The 23,462-nt window shown below is 41.0% G+C and overlaps 1 long non-coding RNA gene across 1 annotated transcript in view; it reads left to right on the top strand.

The window, feature by feature from the left end:
• The first annotated feature begins 14,396 nt into the window (after positions 1–14,396).
• The window catches only part of LOC129509976 (uncharacterized), a 30,439-nt gene continuing 21,373 nt past the window's right edge, over positions 14,397–23,462 (top strand). Inside the window, exons 1-3 of the long non-coding RNA XR_008664453.1 lie at positions 14,397–14,513; positions 14,894–15,117; positions 19,392–21,567. This is a non-coding gene — a long non-coding RNA (uncharacterized LOC129509976). The remainder of the gene's footprint in view (positions 14,514–14,893; positions 15,118–19,391; positions 21,568–23,462) is intronic.

Genomic DNA, 23,462 nt, shown 5'->3' with positions numbered 1-23,462 from the left:
TTTTTTTGTCTTTATATTTGTCCTTTTCTGCCTTATTTTATGTTATGTGAATATTTTTTAGAATTCTATTTTAATTTGTGTTTTTTTTGTTATTCCTTGCTGTGTCATTTTTTTTTGTTTGCTCTATAAATTACAATATATAGCCTGCTTTTCAGTATCTATGTGAGATAATATAGTACTATTTCACTGAATAGGTGCATTTAACTGCACTGCCTGTCCTTTACATTATACTTTCAAAATGTATCATATCTATGACAAACTAAAACCTGCAATGTGATATATGTTTTAAAGAAATTAAGAGGACAGTCTTTCCAATTTACCCACCTGTTTACCTTGCTCAATATTTTTCAGTCCTTCCCAAAGATCTGTTTCCATGTGATCTCATTTCCTTAATCCTGAAGAATTGCCTTTAGCATTTTTGTTTTAGTGGAGGTCCATTGGAATACGGTCTCTTGGTTTTATTTTAAAATGGCTTTACTTCATTTCATCGTTAAAGGAGATTTTTATTAGATATAGGATTTGAGGTTGACAGTGTTTTTATTTCAACAATTTAAAGATGTTGTTCTATGGTTTTCTGGCCTTCGTTGTTTCTGACAAATCATCAATTGTTCAAATAACTGTGTATATAGTGTGTTGGTTTTCATTATTCATCCTACCTGGCATTTGCTAAGCTTCTTGAATTTGCAAATTTCTTTACCATATGTGAGCATTTTTTAGTATTTCTTGAAATGTTTTTTCTGTCCCGTTGTCTTTCCCACCTCTTTCTGAGACTCCAGTTACAAATATGCCAGACCTCTTCGTATAGTCCCAAATACCCATGTGGCTCTTTCAATTTTTTTAAGTGAGCTCCATACCCAATGTGGGGCTCAAACTCATTACCCTAAGATCAAGAGTCATGTGCTCTACCAACTGAGCCAGCCAGGTGCCCCTCATTTATGTTTTATTTTTTAAAAAATAGTTTATTTATTTGAGAGAAAGAGACAGAGAGAGAGAGAGAGAGAGAGAGAGAGAGAAGAAAGAAAGAAAGAAAGAAAGAAAGAAAGAAAGAAAGAAAGAAAGAAAGAAAAAGCAGGGCAGGAGAGAGGGAGAAGCAGGCTCTTCATTGAGCAGAGAGCCGGATGTGGGACTCAATCCCAGGATCCTGAGATCATGACCTGAGCTGAACACAGACACTTAACTGACTGAATCACCCAGATGCCCCTTTTAATTGTTTTAAATATTTTCCCTCTGTGTCTTTCACACTAGATAATTTCTATTGAATTATCATTAAGTTTGCTGACTTCTCTCCCACTATCTTCTTTCTGCTATTAAATCTTTCTAAATTAAAAAGGCTAAATTTTAAATATTTAAAAGATACATATTTCAGTTTTAGAATTTTTATTTATTTGTTCTTTTAAATATATTTTCTATTTCTTTACTGATACTTCCTTTTTTTTTTATTTCAATATGGACATATTTCTCTTACCTCACTGAGTGTAGCTATAATTGCTGCTTTTGGGGAGGGGGTTGGGGGGTGGGGGGTGAATGGGTGATGGGCACTGAGGGGGGCACTTGACGGGATGAGCACTGGGTGTTATTCTGTATGTTGGCAAATTGAACACCAATAAAAATAAATTTATTATTAAAAAAATAATTGCTGCTTTTATAAAACATTGCACGATTATTCCAATATTTAGATAATTGTGGAGTCGGTCTCCATTGATTGTTTCTGAGAAAAGATCACATTTTTCTACTTTGTTTGTTTATTTGTTTGTTTAGGGGTTGTTAAGTAATTTTGGATTGTAACCTGGACATTGTGAATATAATGTTATTAGAAAGACTGGATTCTGTTATGTTCTGCCAATGGCACTGATTTTCTTTTTGGATGAATAGTTCACATGGTTAGACTTGATGTTACTTGCAGTAAATAGTAGCTCTGGTGAGAATTCAGTTTTGGGGGGCTTAGCTAAACTTCTTGAATTTGCAAATTCAAGAAGAGCTGCTTTGAGTTTGCCATGCAGAAGCACGTTTCAGACATAGTTATGCATGCTGTAGACTTTAAACCCAGTGTCTTCCTCTCTAGCTCTCTCTCTCCTGCAATTTCCCCACTCACATTCTTTCCAAAGAGCATGGTTGCCCCAAACTGTGACCTCTGGTTCTTCAAGCCAGAAATACTGTGTATTTTCTGACAGACTTTTAGACACCCCCTCACTACACAGACTTGGGCCAGTCTCAGACTAAAGGGCATAAAGTGAGAAACTGACTCTTTCCCTTCCTCCAAGTGTTGACACCTACATTTCTCCCCCTAATCTTTCTGCTGTTGGTTATTCTCCACTTCATTTAGATGTGGGGTTTTTTTAATTATTTTTTTCTAAAAAAATAATAATAAAAATAAAAAATAAAAAATTTTTTCTAGTGCTTTATGTTGTTATGTGAAGGTGGTTCAGTTTAATAGCAGTTACCCATCTATTACTAAAAGTGGCACTCCTACAGTTGTATTTCCACATGCTAAGTGACTACTAGCTTGTTGAGGGAAAGTTGCGTGAACTCTTTTCCTTTGCTAGGTTAGATTTCTTTCCACTAAACTATTCTGGAAACAATCTAGATTTTCCAGAAGATTGAAATATGCTTGTCTCCGACTTCAATCTGGAAATTGATGAAAAACTGCTGAAATCATGTAAAGTCAATCTGTTTTTTTTTAAAGATTTTATTTATTTATTTATTCATGAGAGACACAGAGAGAGACAGAGACATAGGTAGAGGGAGAAGCAAGCTCCCAATGGGGAGTCCAATGCGGGACTCAATCCCAGGCCCCCCAGATCAGGACCTCAGCCAAAGGCAGACGCTCAATCACTGAGCCACTTAGGCATCCCAATCAATCTGTTGTCTTAAACATCACTTTAGAATGAAGATTTATACATTTCAATAGCACTATACTACAGAGGAAAGAGTTTTAAGCAACAAAGAGGTGTGGTCAAACTTATCTTTGTATTTCCTCTGAACTTTGTTCAAATGCCAGAAACCAATTTATTTGAGGGAGTTACAGTAAGCCATCTCTTTATTTTCATGATTCCGTTGTGCTTAAATTAATTTTACCCAAACTGAAATGAAAACTTCCCAAAGGAATCTTGTCAGCTTCTCACATGTCACCATCTTCATCCAGTTCTAACACAACAGCAATTATTTTGTCCATTACCAAACATCAGAGGATGCTTAGTCACTTTGGAATAATGCTCAGGTAATTTCCACATGCCCAAGGCATTTGAGGAGAAATGTTTGCTGAAATTCAACACAAAATAACCGAGTTAAACTAGAATAAAATGAAACACCCAAGAAGAAGAGAAATATTATTCAATGTTATTAAATCTTCTAGCAAAGATAATCATAAAAATTTGTCTTCTTAAAAATTTTTGGAAAATGATGCCTAAGGATAAAGGTGTAAATGTTCTGAAGAAGACTGGTAACAGACAATTTATTTTGAAACTCTCCCTTTCTTAGAAAGAAAAAATATTCTACATGACTGGAAATTTAGGCTTACAAATGTTTACGGCTGTGAATTTGTAATACACACAAGGACACACAAACCCCAACACTCACTACAAAAACATTGTGGGAAAAATGGGGAGATACTAGGCGGTCAAAAGGACATTGTTTATAATAGCAAACTAGCAACAGCCCAAACATGTTCCAACTTGGGACGCCTGGGTGGCTCAGTGGTTGAGCGTCTGCCTTTGGCTCAGGGTGTGATCCCAGGGTCCTGGGATTGAGTCCCACCTGCTTCTCCCTCTGCCTGTGTCTCTGCCTCTCTCTGTATCTCTCATTAATAAGCAAATAAAATCTTTAAAAAAAATTTAAAATCTTTAAAAAAAGAGATGTTCCAATTTTATGATCTATTCTTTCAAAAGAAAGAAGACTTTCTGTATGTACTGCTATGGAAATACACCCAAGAAAAAAGTAAGAGTCAGGAATGTGTATTTAGTATGTCCATGGTACCTATTTAACTTGTTCATGTTTATGACATAGATACCTATGAATGTTTTGAGTAAGATTACAAGAAATTGGTAACTCTGATTGTTTTGGGGGAGAAGGTTTAAGAATGAAGTGGGGTGTGTGAGGGAGGCTTGTCCTTTCATCTTAGACATGTCTATGTAGACTGGCTTTTTGTCACGAATGTTTTAATTTTTAAAATGCAATAATTTTTAAAATCAAAGAATGCCTTACTTGATTGAGAAAGGACCTCATTTTTTACTTGTTTTGGATGTTACACACAAGTTGGAATCAATTATAATCTCTCTAAAGACATAGAAGAAACCACATTAATTGCCTCTGGGGAAGAGAAGTAGGTGGCTGAGAAACTAGATGGCTGAGGAACTATTTCTACCCTTTTATATCTTTTTAATTTTTGTATATATATATATATATATGTATTATTTAGTAAGAGAAATTAGAATTTAAAGTGCTGTGATGACACCCCCCCCACCTCCCAAAATGGGATACACTGATCTGAATGTTATGTGTAAATGGGCCAAGCTTGCCAACTATGGGCTTTATCCATCACAAACAGACCTGAGGTTCCAAGTGGTCTGTGTTGAGACAAGCTGTGCAGCAGGAGTCTGAGATCCCACTCCTGGCACCCTGCAACTGTTATAGAAGTTGGCCTCATAGAGCTGGCGGAAAGAGAGCCCCTAACCCACAAGGGCCTGGGTTGGGGCACAGGCTCTCCCAGGGGGAAGAGGGAGCCCTTGTTTCAGGCAGGGCTGGAAGTCCTCCATCCCCAGGACAACCTCAACTTCAAAGACAATTCTTGTTTCTTTCCACTTTTTACTTTGTAAAAAAAAAAAAAAAAAGACTATAGAAAGCTATAAAATTATACAAGCATATAAAGAAGGAAACAATAGCTACTTGTTTATTTAAAATAGGAGGAAAATCCTAATGGGTCCTACCTGATGTTGCTATTTACTTGGAATATTGGAAAGTTGGGAACAACTCCCAGGTCTTACATTATCTTCACCTAGGGCACCACTAGGTGGTGTGCAGAGAGCACAGGCAGGTTTGTCTTTCCCTCTGTTCCTATTGGATGCCAGATGCTCTTCCCTATTCCAAGTGGTGTTCTAGGATGGAGGCTGTTTCCAGGTGATAGCCATGCCATCTGGACCCAGGGCTGCCCGATGCTGCAGTAGCAGAAGAGAGGGCAAGAGGATGACAAGGATTGGCTTTAAGGCCAGGGCCACTTTCAGCCATATTCTGCTGGCTGGACCTTAGTCCATGGTCCCAACTGAACTGCAAGGGAGTCTGGGACATGGAAGCATCCTGTGTGCCCAAGAAGAGGAAGCAGGAGCAGGAAGGCATGAAGACAATGTCTGGGCGCAGAAGGAACTTGGTTAATAAATTAATGATATACCTTTATAGTGAAATATTCAGCCATTAAATATCAGGCTTCAAAAAAAAAGAAAACTAAGTAAATAAATAAATAAATGGATAGATAAAATAAATAAATAAATAAATAAATAAATAAATAAATAAATATCAGGCTTCAAAGACTATGTAATGACAGGAAAATGACAGTGTTCAGTGAAAAGAGCAAGATACAGAATCTTGTGTCACTAACTTTGGGAAACATAATATTTATATATGTGTGTGCATTCTCATATACTGAAAAGGAAATATAAAATATGTTCTTTGTGGTTATTTTTAAGTGATAGGGCTATAAGTCATTTTTTATACTTTTGAAGAAATTGCTTATTTTGATCATATATTCTTTGAAAAGAAATATGTATAATGTAAAAAACAGGGCTTTTTTTCCCAAGTGGAGAAGAAATCCTCAGAGCATCTGAAACCAGAGCTGACACTTCAAATTCCTTTATAAGTTGCTACAGACTATGAATTTGAAGCTATGCTAGTAAGCCTTTTTTTTCCCTTTAATCAGCAGAGGGCAGCTCTCTGGTTTAGTGCTTATTTTTCCTCATAGCGTAGATGCTAGCCAAATCCTCTGTTTTATACATTAACTGTGGCCAGAATTGCATATTAGATTTCTTGTGTTGGGAAGGAGAAGACAGGTCTGAAACTTATCTTTGCCAGTTGCAATGCTTACTGCATAGTATACATTTTTGTTGAACAGAGAAAATCAGGCAACCAGGTCTGCCCTTTAGGTGGTTTTAATCTAAAGCAGACAATATCCACATATTGACAGGCTCAGTCACAAAACTATGAGAACAGAGCAATCCACATAGTGAACAATGTCCTTGTAGGAGAACAGACACTGTGTTTGGGAGAGGATGAGGGCTAGGCCAAGGTGGTTGGATATTCTGGTAGGAAAGAGCTACATGAAAGCATTTTTCCTTTGCACAGGGAGATTTTGTGATTTAAAAAATATATATCATTTTTTTTATTATTCATATATGGCAAAGAACATTGAGAGAATAGAACTAAGGCAAAATACAGATGCTCATTAAAAACAAGAAAATTTGCTCAATGTGTATTTTTATTCCATTGCATTGGAAAATTTACATTGATCACGTCCAATGCTAATGAGAGCGTGGATCAACAGTTAATTCTCAAATGCTGTTGGTAGGAGTATAAGTTAGCCTTTGTATTATCAAAACTGTAAATGCATGTTTACTTTGGAGAAATTGAGCTTCCAAGAAGCTCTTTACCTCAGGGTAACTCCCTTAGCAGAAATAAAGTGGGTGGGTGAGCAAGGCCTCTGCTCTCCTGCTTCTGCTTTCGTAACCTGGAAAATAGAACTATCCCTCTCAATCCCTTAGCAGGCCTGGTAGGGTCCAGAGCGGCTCAGTAAATCTCTCAGCTCATAGTGGGATAAACTGCAGAGAGGGAGGGAGGAAGGGAGAGAGGGAGAGAGGGAGAGAGGGAGAGAGAGAGAGAGAGAGAGAGAGAGAGAGAGACCGACCCTATAGAGCCCTCTAGTGGCCACTAGCTTTCTAGAGAATAGACTCCTTAAGGAATTTGCATTGCCTTCCCACATTGGTGCCCAAAGACAAGTCGGCCATCACAGGGTACTGATGCTTGGCCACCCACTCCCCGCTCCCAGGCTCTGATACTGGCCAGGAACAGGCCTCTGGCTCAACTTTGCCATAAATGAGATCAGAGTGTTCCCAAGATGGATGCAGCCCAGAATTCCTTCCCACCAGTGTGCCAAGGACACAGACAGCCAAGGAAGCTGGCAAAATCAATGTCTTGTGTAGACCCTCCAGAAAGCACAGGGACATACTGGTAAAGCAATTCCCTGGAGCAACTTAAGTTTCTAATTACTTCCTTAAAAATGTGCAAATTAGGGGATCTCTGGGTGGCTCAGCATTTGGTGCCTGCCTTTGGCCCAGGGCATGATCCTGGGGTTCCAGGATCGAGTCCCATGTCGGGCTGCTGGCATGGAGCCTGCTTCTCCCTCCTCCTGTGTCTCTCCTCTCTCTCCCTCTCTATGTCTATCATAAATAAATAAATAAATAAATAAATAAATAAATAAATAAATCTTTTTAAAGATGTGCAAATTAACCTTTCAAGTGGCCATTAGTTATATAAGATCAAGCAAGAAAGGAGATGGTTACACTGGAAGGAGAGAATAGGGGGCCCAGAAGAGCACCATTCATATCACAGCGTGCTTCTTGTGTGCCAGCTGTCAGCGCTGCCACATGCACTGGTATCATGGGCTGGACCACCCACGGCTCTAAGGTGCTTCTGTGCTCATTAGCAAAAAGTGGGTGCAGGACTTGGCAGAGAGACAGAGCCTTTGTGTGAAGCCCAAAATGCCCTGTTGGCAGGCATGTGTCCCTGCGTGCTGAGACACACAAGTTGGTGAGAGAAGGGGACTTGAGTTTAGTTCCCACCTACCCCACCCAGTTGGCCAGACACTTTGGTGGCATGCATCAACCTCACAACATGTCAGCAGCGTTGAGTTTTTGTAATGCTGGAGGCTCCCAGTCAAGGGGAAGAGTGAGGGCTGAAATCTAGCCTTGCTCTGCTGGCCAAGTCAAGCTAGCTCTGTGTTGCCTGGGGAGGGGTGGGGGGTGTCACTGTGTGTGTGTAATAAGCACAAATATGCATTATGTGCTAGTGGCCTGGGGTCTATCTTGTATCGTACTCTAATGACCCTGTACGGTAGGCAGAGATAAGTTTCCTGTGAAGCTAATGGCACAGGCTTTTCCAAGATCCAGGGAGAGGTTCAAATGGTCACATTTTGTCCTAAAACAAGATAATTTCACTGTATGCACTTAAAACTATTATCATAGCCACTTTTGGAGACAGGTACAATGATAATAATCCCTGTTTTATAACAGAGACACAGGAAGGTTAGATAGCATTACTCTTAAGTGGTAGAGCTTGGAATTGTTGCAAACTGACTGACGCCAATGCCAGAAAATCATGGACAGTGTGTATATTGTTCCCGAGGGGACAAAACTTCCAGAAGAATCCTATCAAGTACTGTTCACTTTTCCCCCCAAACTCCAAATGTCATAATAGATGAGAAACATTTTTAGATGTTGTTCTAGTCAGAGGAGACTGATAAGAAACAGAGAACAAATCATGAAGGTCAGACCAGAAGACACAGTGGTCTTTGTGAAGCCAGTCCTACACATCGTGTGACAGCAGGACCACACAGCCATTGTCACCAAGGAGAGGGTTATGTCTCATGGCCATTGTATTATTTAGGGAACAGTCTAAAGCAAACTGCTGTGGTTTACTTAACACCTAAATTGATCTCCTCCTCATTTAACAGTCAGGAGGTGAGTGGTCCAGGTAGGTGGGCAGCTCTGACATGCAAAATACACAAGGTCCAAGAGCATTCTGGCCAACACCTTTCTCCAGCAGGAGGAAGGGGGAGAGAGACTCCCTTGGGTTCAGATGTAATTGCCTATCCAGCTGCTTGAGAAGCCAAGAAGTTAGTCTCTCTTAGGCTTAGATAAATAAATAAAAAAAAAAACCTGGAAGATTTTTTTACTAAAAGGAAGAAGGGAAGATGGATATCGAGAGATCATTAGGCATATGTACCAATGCCCTGAGGCCACGGTTCAACTTGGAAGACTATGAGGCCTGAGATCTGGGAGCACAATGTGAGAATTAGGATGAATTATAGAATAAAGAAAGTGAACGAGAGAGAAGGACCTTGCCAGGAGGTAATGAGATGCAGACAGTGTGGAGCAAAGATCAAGTAGAGCACAGACGGAGCAACGACAGCAGTTTTGGGGACCTTTCTCACAGTTATGGGCTGTGATGATTTGACAATAAGAAAATGCACAGGGAATCTGAGAGTCACTTCTGTTGACTCATAAGAAGACTTGGGAGACCGAAGAAGAAGATCCTTAATTCAGGGAATAAGGAGAGGACAAGTTTAAAAAAAAAAAAAATTTACAAAGAAGAGATAAATTAAGACTGTTTCTAGTTCATTCAGGGCAGACCAAATTTACTAATCCCTTAGTGAGCAATGATTCACTATTACACAAGAACACATGGATGCTAACCACATCCTTTCCCTCCCCTTCTCCACCAAAGTTCTGGAAAGAGGACTATTTTAGGCCTTATTGTTTCTACTTTGTCTTTTCACCATCCCCGTGTTTGTAGGGATATTGTTATTGCCCCATTCAGTAGCTCCTTTGCATTTTTACATGGTGTTCTTCTGCATCATTTAAGTGATTAACTCGTTCACTTCTTCATACACCATCTTGCCATAATTTCTATATTCCAGTTTTCTCTAGGTTCATCTTTTCAGTCTCCTCCCTGAATTCCTTCTTCTCGCAGTGGTATATTAGAAAGAGTAGAATGACCCACTCAAGTCCCATTGAGGCCTCCTTCTGGGTCGTAAAGGCTGGAGAGCTAAAAACTTACATATCCCAAACATCCTTGCAGCTAGGACTCCAAACATGTTTCAGATTCTGTCAATCAGATGAACTCACGTGAAGACACGGGGAGAGACAGAGGGAATGAAGGAAGCCTGGAGAAGAATTTAGTAAAGGTGATCAGTACTTCTTCAGGAAGTCTACAACTTTGGTCAAGAGTCACTGTTATTTATACACAGTCTGCCTGGAAAATACATCCACTCCCGTGTTTCAGTTTCCTTGTTATATGTAGATGATTTCTCTGTTAGTCAGCTACCGACTGGTGCATACTGGTGCCTAACAAACCACCAAAAATTTAGTAGCTTGCAATACTAGCTTTTATATTTTCTTGCTCACAGGTCTGTGTATCATTCGGGGTAGCTCTGCTCCAGGCTGCTGATCACCTGGGCTTCAGGCTTCACTTGGGTTCAGGTGTACTATGTGTATCTTCACAGTCTCCTTGATCAGCAGTCACCCAGAGCATGTTCTTCCCTGGATCACAGAAGCCAGAGGGAGAAGCCAAACACACAGGCACATTTAAAGCTCCTGCTCTCATCATGTCTGCTTACATTTTCTTAGCCCAAATGAGGCACATGGTCAAGTCCAAAGTCAGTGGGGTGGAGAAGTACATTTGTGTTCCAGGGGGGAGGAGGAGGGAGATTAATATTTTCTAAAAAATTAATCAAATCTATTCCAACTTCCATTATAAATCTTGAGCTGAGACTATTTCTCATGGTCTCCAGGCGCTGCCTGTAGTGCATCTCCTCTGCTGATGCTGCTTCCAAGGCTGCCTGCAACGATGAGCATGGCCTGCATATTGTTTAATAACTGCCAATTCACAAAATAAAGTAGGACAGGGTGAAGAGATTGACTTGGCTTTTGCAGAGAAAGGACGTTCTTGAGAGAGACTGGCCACCCATGTGTGTGGGTGGAGAAGGACTCCTGTACCTATTGATAGAAATGTAACACGCCAAGTCTCCCTGCACTAGCGTCTAATTTTTTAGGTTCTTTCTCTCACAGCTCCCCCTCTTGAACCTTGAACTCTTCAGACTACAACAAACAAAAACAAAACCCCATTAGAAAAAAAGAATGATCTTGCATGAATACCGATGTATTGTTGGAAAGACAAATTCCTTCATTTTTGCCATTAAAAAAGATGTCAAGGCAACAAATGGCCTGAGAGAACGTTTATTATATTGCTACATTTTTAAGATAAATCACCCAAATAAAATGCTAAACCATCAACATTTTGATGCAGTTTTCATCTGGAAATGCTTCTGATTTTGAGCACTTCCCTCCCCCCACCCCGCCCCAAAGAGTATCATAGGAGGCTCAGAAGCCTCCCACCAGCCTTTATCAGGGCTTCTGCTAACATATATGATTGCTTCACACAAAACCACGAAACCTTTGGAATAAGCTCTTTTTGAATAATCTGTTAAAAAAAATAGGTGTATTCCCTTTTATACATTGACTTATTCCAAATCAGTCTTCCCATTTAACCTGAGTCAAGAAAATATGTGCCTCAGAGCTGAAGGCAGCCCATGCCTAGGACAATTGAGTCATGGAGGACTCATGGCCCTGGACCTAGTATGAACCCAGGGTAAATATACATAGGTTAACGATCCCTTAGTTTTGTTTCTTTACCTTTTCAAGGATTAAATGTGTCACGACCAGAAGGATGACTTTTGCGAACTGGCAGTTTTTAAACAATATGCAGGCCATGCTCATTGTTGCAGGCGGCCTTGGAAGCAGCATCAGCACAGAGGAGATGCCCCACAGACAGGGTCCAGAGATCAAGAGAAATATTCTAAGCTCAACCCTCTAGAAACTATGACCATCAAAACCAGCACAGCTGCCTACCCTCTTACCTATGGAGTCTAATCTTTTTTTTTTTTTTAATAAACCTTGGTATTAAGAAAAAATTCAAGCCTATGCAGAAGTAACAAAAGGTAGTGTAAGAAGCTCCCCATAATCATCACTCAACTTAAACAATAATATATTCCTGTCCCATGTTACACCATCTATATGATTATCTATTTTCCTTCATTCCACAGGGTAATTTTGAAGCAACTCTGAAATATCCTATCATTTTACTTATAAAGATCATATCTTTAAAAGATATACTTTAAAAAACCCAATATCATTAAGAGGGTCAATATATATTAAATAAGTGTGGTGTATACAGTTCTATTAAAGAGAAAATTCAGTTATTTCTTGGTGTAAGACACAGTTTACAACTCTCAAATAACTGCAATAAATAGTCCTCTCCGAGTGTCAGAATGTGTAAACCACAGAGACATTAATCTATAAAACATGTCACTGAACCTATCATGTTAGCTACTCACTTTAATTGGAACACTTTGATTCTATGTATTTTAAATAAATTAAAAACGGGAGATTTTCACATTCTGCTCTGCTGCCAGTTTATTAAATGCTTCCTGTTACTGCTCTTGAATAACCTTCTGGGGAATTATCCATCTTGACTGAATTTTTTTTTCTTAGTGTCTTCATTAAAATTTCCTTTAAACTTTGTTCTTCTTTTGAACAGAAAGAAGCATTTTCAAAGTGGTTTCACCAGCCCGCTGTCAGACTGCAGCATCAGTTGCTATATTAGTCTAACGTTGCCTTTCTGACTAGTATCCAATGTTTAAATCCCAAGATATTTAATATTGTAACCAAAGGGCTTATTGAAAATAAGGGAGTGGTGTGTGTGTGGGGGGGTGGGGGGCTATATAGTTGGAGAGCTTACATTTTCGCTCTAAGCATTGGTGGCTTGCTTGTCCTCTGGTTCAATAAATCATCAATAACACCCAATTTTCACTACCATATGCTACTTCTTTCTTTTCTTTCTTTATAATTATTTGGCCCTTTCTGCAATAGCCTCTCAGAAACTAAGAAGTTGATATGTGCCTTTACAACGAAGAAATATGTTTTCTTAGAACTGCTTTCTGGGGCCCCTGGGTGGCTAAGTGGTTGAGCATCTGCCTTTGGCTCAGGTCGTGATCCCTGGGGTCCTGGGATCAAGTTCCTGCATCGGGCTCCTGCTTCTCCCTCTGCCTGTGTCTCTGCCTCTCTCTCTCTGTGTCTCTCATGAATGAATAAAATCTTTAAAAAAAATAAAAATCATAAGGAAGAAAAAATACATTTACAGTACTGTACTGTATTTATGAAAAAAATTGATATAAGTGGACCTCACAATTGAAACTCACTCTGTTCAAGGGTCAAACTATATATTTTCTTATATATACATACACATATATATAATACGCATATATATACAAATGTGTATATATACAAACAATAAAATGCAGTAATGTCTGCTACAATTATTTTTCTGTGTATTTATCCTAATATGGAAACTTTTACTTTGGCACTTCTTTAGCTTTCATGCTTTTCATACAATTACCAAGACCTCTGTGTTTCAGTAGGGAATTTAAATCTTTTCCTTAATATCAATGACAATGATATATACTTTCTTGAGAAATGAAAATATTTGAAATTAAACATCTAAGCTTAAACCATTAAGTAAAAGTGAACTTGACTTTAAAAAATAATTAGTTCCTCACATGACCTAAACTGATATTTGGCTATGGCATATAAGTCAACTTCTTATCCTGAGGATGTGTTTCACTTATAAATTGAGGACTCTGTTCAAGACTCCTTTTGCATGGATACCTAAGCCAATAGAGAAACCACATAAGGAAGAAGAGATTTTTGCCAAATTTTTGCCAAATGCTTAGAGAAGGAGGAGGCGATAGATCCACTGCCATCCCAAATTAGCCAAGTACAAAGGTAAAATAAGTGGTTTTTTCAGATAAGTAAGATCTCAAAAACTTGACCTCCTATGCGCTGTTGCTAAAACTACTGAAGGGTATGACCCACTAAAACAGGGAAATAAACCAGTGAAGAGGAAAACAAGAGATCTAGTGCAAGACAGATGTGAAGGAAGTGCTGGAGACGATGGGAGAGGAGACCAAGAAAACAGAGGGGGTGGCACTAGAAGTCAATCCATTCAGGTACCTGTAGACCAGAGTCTCTAGAAGAGATATCTTCAAGAGGATGAAATTGATGGAATGTTAATTTACTTGAATTTGTCAAGAGATTTATCAAGAAGGGAAGCATTTGGAAATAAATAAATATATAGAAAATTGAGCAAATGGAAAAGCAAGACATGCTAACTTTAGGGAAAGAAAATGTGAGTGGAAAAAAGCAGTCATGTGGTATTACACTGCTAAGCTTTATCATTTATGTATACTGATAATAATATGTTTACTGAGTATTGATTCAGACTTTACTGAGACCATAGGTGGATGAGAAGTGTGTGTGTGTGTGTGTGTGTGTGTGTGTGTGTGTGTGTGTGTAAGAGAGCAATATCCTGAGTCTCCATGGAGGAAAGTTAATGGGTAATATCTAAAACAGCATTATTCAAAAGCAGCAACATAAACATTTTTTTTTCAGAGATATGCAAAAAACATACCAAAGGAGCTGGAACTACTTGCCTCTGGAAAATGGAAATGAAAAGGGAGGGGCTGTTTCTTCTCATAAGATCTACACAGATATTTGACTCTTGTCTGAGGTTGAGTTCTCTGGAAGGCATTTATTGGGAAGTGTTCCTGGGATCAATGCTTGTGGACAAGACCAGCCTAGTGAAGGGCAAGAGAGCCATTCGTATCCGTCAGGTGCCCTGGGGAGATGGCGAGGTGGAGGGTAGGTCTGGAGAGCAAGCAGGAGCATAATTAGCAGAAGGACCGTGTTTGTGCTCGTTTTATGGGATTTGGAAAATAGAGCGTCTTCAGGTCTTTTAACTTTGCTTTTTAAGAAATGATACATTATTGTCATACATGTGCTTTAATTTGGTGGTTGTTCTACATTCAAGTAGCCCATGGAAACCTCCTCTTTCTACCCCCAAAATGTCTATGGGTCACCAAAAGATCTGAGCATTCTTGCAGTGGCAGGGGTTGGGGATTCACTTCGTTAAATCCAGTGTTTCCCAGATTTGTCTACAACCCCTTTCTCAAATGACATGTTAGTATCTCAAAGAGTATGGTTTAATCAACCTAGTTAATTGTGATTGGACTTTTTTTCAGAAATGCATTCTCCGATCGTGCCACTGTTCTTAGAAGGAAATACGATTCCCTTCATGAGAAGGATTCCAAGAACTGATTGATTGTGGCAAAGGCAGGGTCTGCCTATACATGCCTGGTTGAGCACTGTAAAATGGAAACAAAACAAAACACACCTCAATGAGAAAGAGGGAGAAGAAAAGAAGGGAGGAGGTGGAGGCTGTTTGGAACCAGGATTGAAAGATGTGGTAAGCATCGTGGGAATTAGAAAAGCCGAAAAGGGATACAGTTTTGGTTTTATGTAAAGAGGCCTAAGCTGGGGGAAGGCTCCCTCCCCACAAGGCTGGTTGGGGAGAAGGAGGCAACTGCCCAAGAGGTGGGGCAGGTTGCAGGACAGGCAGCCAGCCTGGGGTTCCAATGGAAGGAGACGCTTGGCTTCACACTAGGGCGGCTGCGTCTGGAGTGGCCTGACCCCGGAGCCTGAGCCCTGCAGGAGCCGGGCGGCCCGAGGGGACAGGGGGGAAAGCTCCAAGTAGACATGGCTGGTGCAGTCAGTCACGATCAGGTAAGTGAAAGCACCCCTGTGCTTTCTCCATCTGTCTCATTTGTTCGGTGAGCTCTCCGCACCCTGGGCTCACTTCACCCTGGAGACAGGGGCTGTCATCGACAGCCCGTGGCCGTGGCCGGGGTGCAGGGGGGGCCGGCTGGGGAAGCCGGGGTCTCTTCTGATCCCCAGATGACCCTCCGAAGAGGACAAACAAGTGTACTTTATCTGTACCCGAGGTCCCCGAGGCGGTGGGACGGTGAGTTGTGTGGAACGGGAAGCGCCCGGCTGTTCAGCAGACCTGCCCCTGTTGGCTAAGGACAGGGGGTGGCCCTCTCCTTTCTATGTGCTACGCATTCTTCCCTTTGGAATCTGAGCTCTTTAAAAGTATTAACTACATACCAAAGAACATTTAGAAAAACAAACAGGGGGGAATCCCTGGGTGGCTCAGTGGTTTGGCACCTGCCTTCGCCCCCGAGCATGATCCTGGAGTCGGGCTCCCTGCGTGGAGCCTGCTTCTCCCTCTGCCTGTGTCTCTGCCTCCCTCCTTCCCTCTCTCTCTCTCTCTCTCTCTCTCTGTGTGTGTGTGTGTCTCATGAATAAATAAATAAAATATTTTTTAAAAAAATAAAGAAACAAAGAGATAGATAAATAAATAAATAAATAAATAAATAAATAAATAAATAAATAAATAAAACAGGGTAGCAACATTTTGGTAATAAGAACAGACAGTTGCTGAGGGGTTAGAGCTCGGGGGAGGGTGTGATGGTTCAGTGTATTTGTGGTAACCTAGAAGGTCTGTATCTTGACTGTGGTGGTGGTTACAGGAATCTACGCCTCAATAAAACTTCATAGACGTATACACACGTGCATACTCACACTCCCAGGTAGCCCCTGTCAAAAAAAACAGTGACATCTAAATAAGGGCTGCAGGTTATTCATAGTGTGGCACCGAGGTCAACTTTCTGGTTTTGGGTTTGTTTGTTTTGTTTTGTTTTGTTTTGTTGTTTTCAGATTTTATGTATTTATTCATGAGAGACACACAGAGAGAGGCAGAGACAGAGGCGGAGGGAGAAGCAGGCTCCATGCAGGGAGCCCAATGTGGGACTCAATTCCCGGATGCCCTGGATCAGGCCCTGAGCTGAAGGCAGACACTCAACCTCTCAGCCACTCAGGCGTCCAGACTTTCTGGTTTTGATCACTGAACTATAGGAACTACTCAGGGAAGCTAGATGGAGGGTACAGGGGAACTCACTTTGCCCTTTTAAAAATTTCTATGAGAGGGATGCCTGGTTGGCTCAGTGGTTGAGCGTCTTCCTTTGGCTGAGGGCATGATCCCAGAGTCCCGGGATCGAGTCCCACATCGGGCTCCCTGCAAGGAGCTTGCTTCCCCCCTGCCTATGTCTCTGCCTCTCTCTGTGTGTCTCTCATGAATAAATAAATAAATCTTAAAAATAAATAAAATTTATATGTGAATACATAACTATTTCAAGATAAAAATATTTTAAAACTGGGAAGTTTGAATAATAATAGCACAACAGAAATCCATTACCAACCACCCAGCTTAAGAAAGACCATTACCATTATCTGGAAGGCCTTCAGTGTGATCCTTCCTGACTCCCTATCAGAGAAAACTCCTACCTGGATGTTTGTATTCATCATCCCTTCGCTTTTCTTTATAGTCACCTCTCATGTATTTACACCCCCACAGAACATATTGTTTGGTTTTGCATGTTCTGGAATGTCAGCTAAATGGAGTCATTCTGCATATATTCTATCACTTGCTTTTACGCTCAGCGAGTTTTCTTTCTGAATTCCATCTGTAATGAATGTAGCTTTTTGACTTGTCCATTGATGTATTCATTGTGAATATGCCACAATTTATTTATTCATTCTTTTGTTTATTAACATTTGGCCTGTTTTCAGGGTTCTTTCCCCAATTACAAACAAACAGTCCTGCTATGAAACATCTTCCACATGTCTCTTAGTACACAGTGCACGAATTTCTCAAGGGACTACACCTTGGGGTGGAATCCTGAGTCAGAGAATTTATCTACTTTTCTAACTTACTGGATGGCGTCAAATTATCTTCCAGAGCATAATGATTGCTGTGCATTCTCAGTTAACATTGGTTATTATCAGGATTCTCACTGTTTGTGTAAAGGGTATCTGACCATTGTGTTTTCAATTTGTATCTTTTTTCTAATTTCTAATGAAATCACTCAGAATAATACATTATTGTCTATTTCTTATTCTTCTGAGAAATACACAACACTTTTGCTCACTTATCAGTTGTCTTTTTCTTATTGATTTATGGGGATCCTTTATATATGATGGAGATTAATCCTTTGTGTTGCAGATACCTTCTTCCAGTTTCTGCCTTAACCTTTTTACTTTCGTTATTGTGTCTTTTAAGGAATGTAAACTCTTAATTTTAAAACAGTTGATTTCATTTTAAGAATCATTTATAGTATATATTTTTTCAAAGAAATATTTATAAATCATAAAATCATAAAGTTATACCTCTATATTAATCTTTGATAAATTTTATAGTTCTACTTTTACTTCTGAGTTTTTAATATACCAGAAATTGTAGTGTAAGGGCTTCAATTTTATTTTTTAAACATATGGGTAATTTGTTTTCCCCACACCCATATATTGAAAAAATATTTCTCCCAGGGATCTCTAATGTCAGCTCTAGAAAAGACTGGTCCCTGGGGCACCTGGATGGCTCAGTAGTTGAGCATCTGCTTTGGGGTTAGGTCATGATTCCGGGATCCTGTGATCTAGTCCCATATCAGGCTCCCAGTAGGGACCCTACTTCTCCCTCTGCCTGTGTCTCTGGCTCTCTTTCTGTGTCTCTCAGAAATAAATAAATAAAATCTTAAAAAAAAAAAAAAGACTGGTCATATTTCAATGCAAAGTAGACCTATTTCTGGGCTCTATATTCCACTGTACTGGTCCGACTATACTTTTTCCCACCGATACCATGCTATCTTAAATGCTTTAGCCCTAGAATAATTTTAATATCTGGAAGTCAAGTTCTCCCATGTGGTTCTTCTTTTTGAGTGTCTTGTCTATACTTGGTCTTTTGCTCTTTCATACATATTTTGGAATCAGCTTGCCAAGTTTCCTCAAAAGCCCAGGGGAATTTTGATGGGAATTATATTGAATTCAGAAAGTCATGTATCTTTAAGTGTATGTGTATATATACTTGACCATATTTTGCAGCCAAACAGATCATTTGTACAGCCTGATACTTCATTAGCGGCATATCAGAGGCAGGAAGTTGGTTTGGTATGAAGGTACATGAAGCCAGTGATTCTTCCCTGGCTCCAGTACATCACTGTAAAGTAATGATAAGGAAGGATAAAGATCCTGTGCTCAAATTGCAGTGAACAGAGTTGGGGTTTGTTTTTTTTTAAAATATATTTTTAAAATTTTATTTATTTATGATAGTCACAGAGAGAGAGAGAGAGGCAGAGACACAGGCAGAGGGAGAAGCAGGCTCCATGCAGGGAGCCCGACGTGGGACTCAATCTCGGGTCTTCAGGATCACACCCCTGGGCTGAAGGCAGTGCTAAACTGCTGGGCCACTGGGGCTGCCCCAGAGTTTTCACTTATAAAGAGCTTTTCCCTAAGTTAGAAGATGTCAGGGTTTGCAATTGCTATTACTTAAGTATGTCAATATAAACAGGTAAAGACTGTATTTCTGGGGATGCCTCCCATGAACACTGCAGCTAGACTTGGAATCAAATGCTAAATAATACAGCAATCAAATAAAGCTTTTTATATCCATCCATGTCTTCCCATCCATAAAAAGTTTGTAAGAATTTTTCAGCAAGGACTTGCTGACCCCATTCAGATGAGAGTGTGTGATCATGCAATGCAGCCCCAGGATGAGCATTAAAAAATTAAGACAAGAGTAGACCACTCTGTTGATAGATCAAATTAATATGCATAATCTTTGCCTTGCAGTTCAATTAGAGCTACATCAAAAAGCCACATGAAGCCCAAGATATGAGACATCTGAAATTTGTCACGTCATTTTCCCCACCACCAGCACCCGGGCACAGCCTCATTTGTCTTGGTCCGTGAAGCTCAAGGAGGCAAGGCACTCTGGCTTCAGCTTTAAAAGTCTTATATGTTGATGTGTATCCCATGACTTCTAAAGATAAAGTGCTGTTTCACTGGCATTACTCACTTGTGTCAGAGGCTTTCTGGTAAATTCTTCAGGCCCTCACCTTGCGGGAAAAGACATCAGTTTGCCACTTCCTATGAAATGGGCTGTCCGTAATGCTGTGTTGTAATCTGATTGTCGGGAGGCCCTGATGGATGATAGTCGTGGACCAGGTTCGATGACAGTGCCCAGAGGCGGACCCTGAAGAGATGCTCCAAAAGTTAAGCTTTGCTTTCATTTGGCTCTAATGTCAGTTCAGTAGACAAGTAGTATCTGACTCCGAATCACCATTTTTCAAATTGTCTAGGTGTTTAATCCAAAAGTGCAAAACAGTTTCTAGTCGCCTGAAGGCACGGAGTGGCTAGGCAGGATTCTTGCACCTAAGAAACTTCTTGTCTAATAGGTAAAACATGAAGGAGAGCCTTATCGTGATTAGACCGTTCAGGAATGTTCACTGAATCAACCAGAGATGGTGCTGGGATTTGCAGAATGATCATAAAGGCAAGTGAAAAGAAACCGCACTAACAGCATTAATGGAGCATCCGTCGGACCATTTGAGGTAGATCGGTGGTCTTCCAACTTTTTTGCATGCTACCTCCTTAAGAGAATTTTTTAAGGTGGTATATTTCCTCCTGTTTCTGATGCCAGTGTGGAACAGTCCAGAGAATTTGCCACTGAGGGGTGGCTACACAAGCAGTTTGCAACGCTGATTCATGAGAATCTTCGGATGCGAAAGAAAACCATAGTTGATTTATTACAGTGCAAGGAAACTTGGGTGTGTTTCTTTAAACTCTGGGATAATGAAACACTAGTTAATATTTATGAAGCACCTGCCATGTGCCAGGCCTTATCCTAAGCTTTTGGTATGGTTTATCTCATGTAATCTTCACCTTATGGAAACATCAGGTACTAGAATTCTCTCTTCCTGTCCAGAGAACTGAGGAGAGGCTTAAATTGAAAGAAGCAAACATGGAACCTAGGCATTTGGCTCCAGAGACCATGTTCAGACCCTCTATGGTCTCCTGACCCTTTCAGAGGCAAAGACTTGCCTCTTCCCAATGTGGTCTCAAAAGAGCTTTTGGCCAGAAGCTGAGATGCGACCTTGAATCTCTGTTTTCCTTCGGAGCTGCGTGCATCTCTGATGGCAGGGCTGCTCCAGCTTTCTGGGCAGGGCCATGGCCATTTATGGTTAGGGTGTACCTGGACTCCTCGGCAATCTGTGGTTTCAACTGTGCATGGCAAGTGTTTCCTTATGGGGCTGGGTTTGTGGGAACAGGGGAAACCTCATCTCTGTCCCCTGAGCCCGAGGGGCACAGTGACATTGTAAAATTGTCAGAATGTCCCCTTGACTGAACTGTACCTACACTTGCCTATAGAATCTGTCCTTGGTGGTGATTCCCTTCAGGACTTCTGGGCATCATTCACAGTAAATCTGACCTGGGAGAGAAAAGGGGGGAAAAAAAGGAAAAGCAAACAGGAGAAATGGTAGCTCTGTCAGTTTTCAAAATGTATAACTTAACGCAGAACCAAATTCTTCTTGAAGCAAAAACTGCAGAGTCACAGCTGTCGCTGGGGGAAAAAATGCAAGTTTAGAGAGCTAAACTCTTATCCTCATGTTTTGATTACAATTGCCTTTGGGCCAAGTTCGCTCATTAGATACTAATACATGTTTTCCATCGTGTGCAAAAAAGGCTTTATACAAATTCCATTTCCCAGAACTCCGTGAATGAAATGGAAACCCCCTGTTTCTGGTTGTGGAAAAAAAACCAAACCAAGACAAAACCCAAGAGCCTCCCTGCTCAGTGTTTCTCCGAGGACCCCCTGGTTTTGCTAGGTGGCGCCATAGGCTCACGGATGGGCCTTTCTCAGCTTGCCGAGTGGCCACCTGTGGGATAGTAGGAATGAAGAGAAGGAAACCGGCTTCAGCTTCTCTGCTTCTGTCCTGGAGAAGACCATCAGCTCCACTGACAGGAGGTGAGGTTCATTTGCCTCTGGCCTCTGTCATTTTAGGAAGTGTTTATTTTCCCCCTTCCCCTTCCTGGTTGGTCACAGCTGGCGGTGAGAGGGTGTGTAGGCCCTAGATTTTGGCTATTCTTGAGGAACATTCTGGGGCATCTTACTTAGACTTGATCCTAAATATGTTTCTCTCTGAGTCTCTCAAAATTTGTGTAAGAACTTGGGGGAAGAAGGACCCAAGGAAGGGTTGATAATTCAGAGATTTGCATCAGCTCCCTCCTAGTCTCCTGAGCAAGGTCAGCATGTGGGGAAATCCCAATCTTCCTTCTCCCCCAAGAGCCGCAGTATTTCCCAGCCTCCACAGGATGACCTTTCCCAATTCATGCAGCTCTCCGGGCCAGCCTGTTGTGGAGGAATGGAAGGCCCCGCAGTGGTGGTGGTGGTGGTGGTGGTGGTGGTGGTGGAGGAGGAGGAGGAGGAGGAGGAGGAAGAAAGGGGTGAGATAGAGCACAGGTTCCAGAAGCCCCGGATGGTCTGGAGAACATCCAAGTACCTTTTGACTTCAAAGAGAATCCCCTTTGTCACCCTGTCAGAGACCCCAAACTCCCAAATTGCTGACTCATTTGCCTGAAGGCATGAAAGACTCTTCTCAAAACACCAATGTGATGGAAAGGCTTTAATTGGAAAAATTGGAGGAAGAATCTATTACAAAATGGCACTGCTCACAGAGCACTCGGGGAGGAGCCAGTCATGAGCGGGATGGGGTGGGTGGGTGGCACGTAGACAGAGGAGAGAGCTGGAATGGAGACAAACCTCATCTACTTGGTGTCTTGCTGGGGCCCCTGCTTCCTCTCCACCTGTACTGCCTGTAACATGGGAGTCAGATGCAGATCTGTGATTCCCAGACTGGGTCCCCCAAGGTTTCCAGGAAAACCTAGTACCATCCCCATATCTTTAACAGATGCTGGTCGGCTCCTGTGTCCTGGTTTTGGTTCAGGCATCCCTGCCTCACATGCTGTGACCTGAAATCTGCTGCATGCCCAGGGTCACCCAACAGGGGTCACAGGTCCCTGTTGGGGACACAAGGCTAGGAGGGGCCTCAGCCAGGTGAAAGATGATCTGCATATATCCCAGGAAGGAAGCCTCACAAACAGATTTGCAGAAACTCCTGGGACACAGCAGGGGCCCTGCTAGCAGTGAGCCTATTTCAGAAAATAGAAGTCTGAGAAATGAATGAGGGGTAGTGGAAAGGGAGGTGGGTGGGGGATTGGGGTGACTGGGTGAGGGACACTGAGGGGGGCATTTGACAGGATGAGCACTGGGTGACATGCTATATGTTGGCAAATTGAACTCCAATAAAAAAAAGTAAAAAAAAAATAGTTTGTATAAGTAGTAATATGCAAAGTAACAACAGGAACAAAAATAAAGTTTGTAAGAAGTATATACATAGTCAAAAGATGGTAAGGGGAACCATGAAAACCCCAAAGTAGAGGGAGAAAAAGTGACAGTAAAAAAACTAATGCCTTTTTATTTGCAGGATGGATGTTAAGAGCTTCCTCCTTCTGAAGTTGCCGTAAAAACATTGATTTCAGCAATTAGAGGAACTCTTAGAATTCCGTGTTTATCTTGATACCTCTCTCTATTTAGACGTTGAAGAATCCACCAGCCTTTCCTGCATTTGTCTCTGTCATAGCGATGACGCCTCCCTTGGCAGGACACATCAGTAGACTTAAGTGCCATGAGTCATATTTTCAATTTTTAATTAAATCACGGTCTAGCTAGGGTTTGATTTATTTAGACCCGAATTAATTTAGACCCTGGTCCACATAAATTTGCATAGTTTATTTTGCAAGCTTATGACTGTATGGATTGTAAAACCCTTTAGGTAGATGACAATATAGGTTGTAAAACCA

Source organism: Nyctereutes procyonoides, unplaced genomic scaffold (genome assembly GCF_905146905.1).
Source record: "Nyctereutes procyonoides isolate TBG_1078 unplaced genomic scaffold, NYPRO_anot_genome, whole genome shotgun sequence".
NCBI classification, from domain to species: domain Eukaryota; kingdom Metazoa; phylum Chordata; class Mammalia; order Carnivora; family Canidae; genus Nyctereutes; species Nyctereutes procyonoides.
The sequence above is the reverse complement of the archived record's forward strand: the minus strand, read 5'-3'. Positions and strand labels throughout refer to the sequence as shown.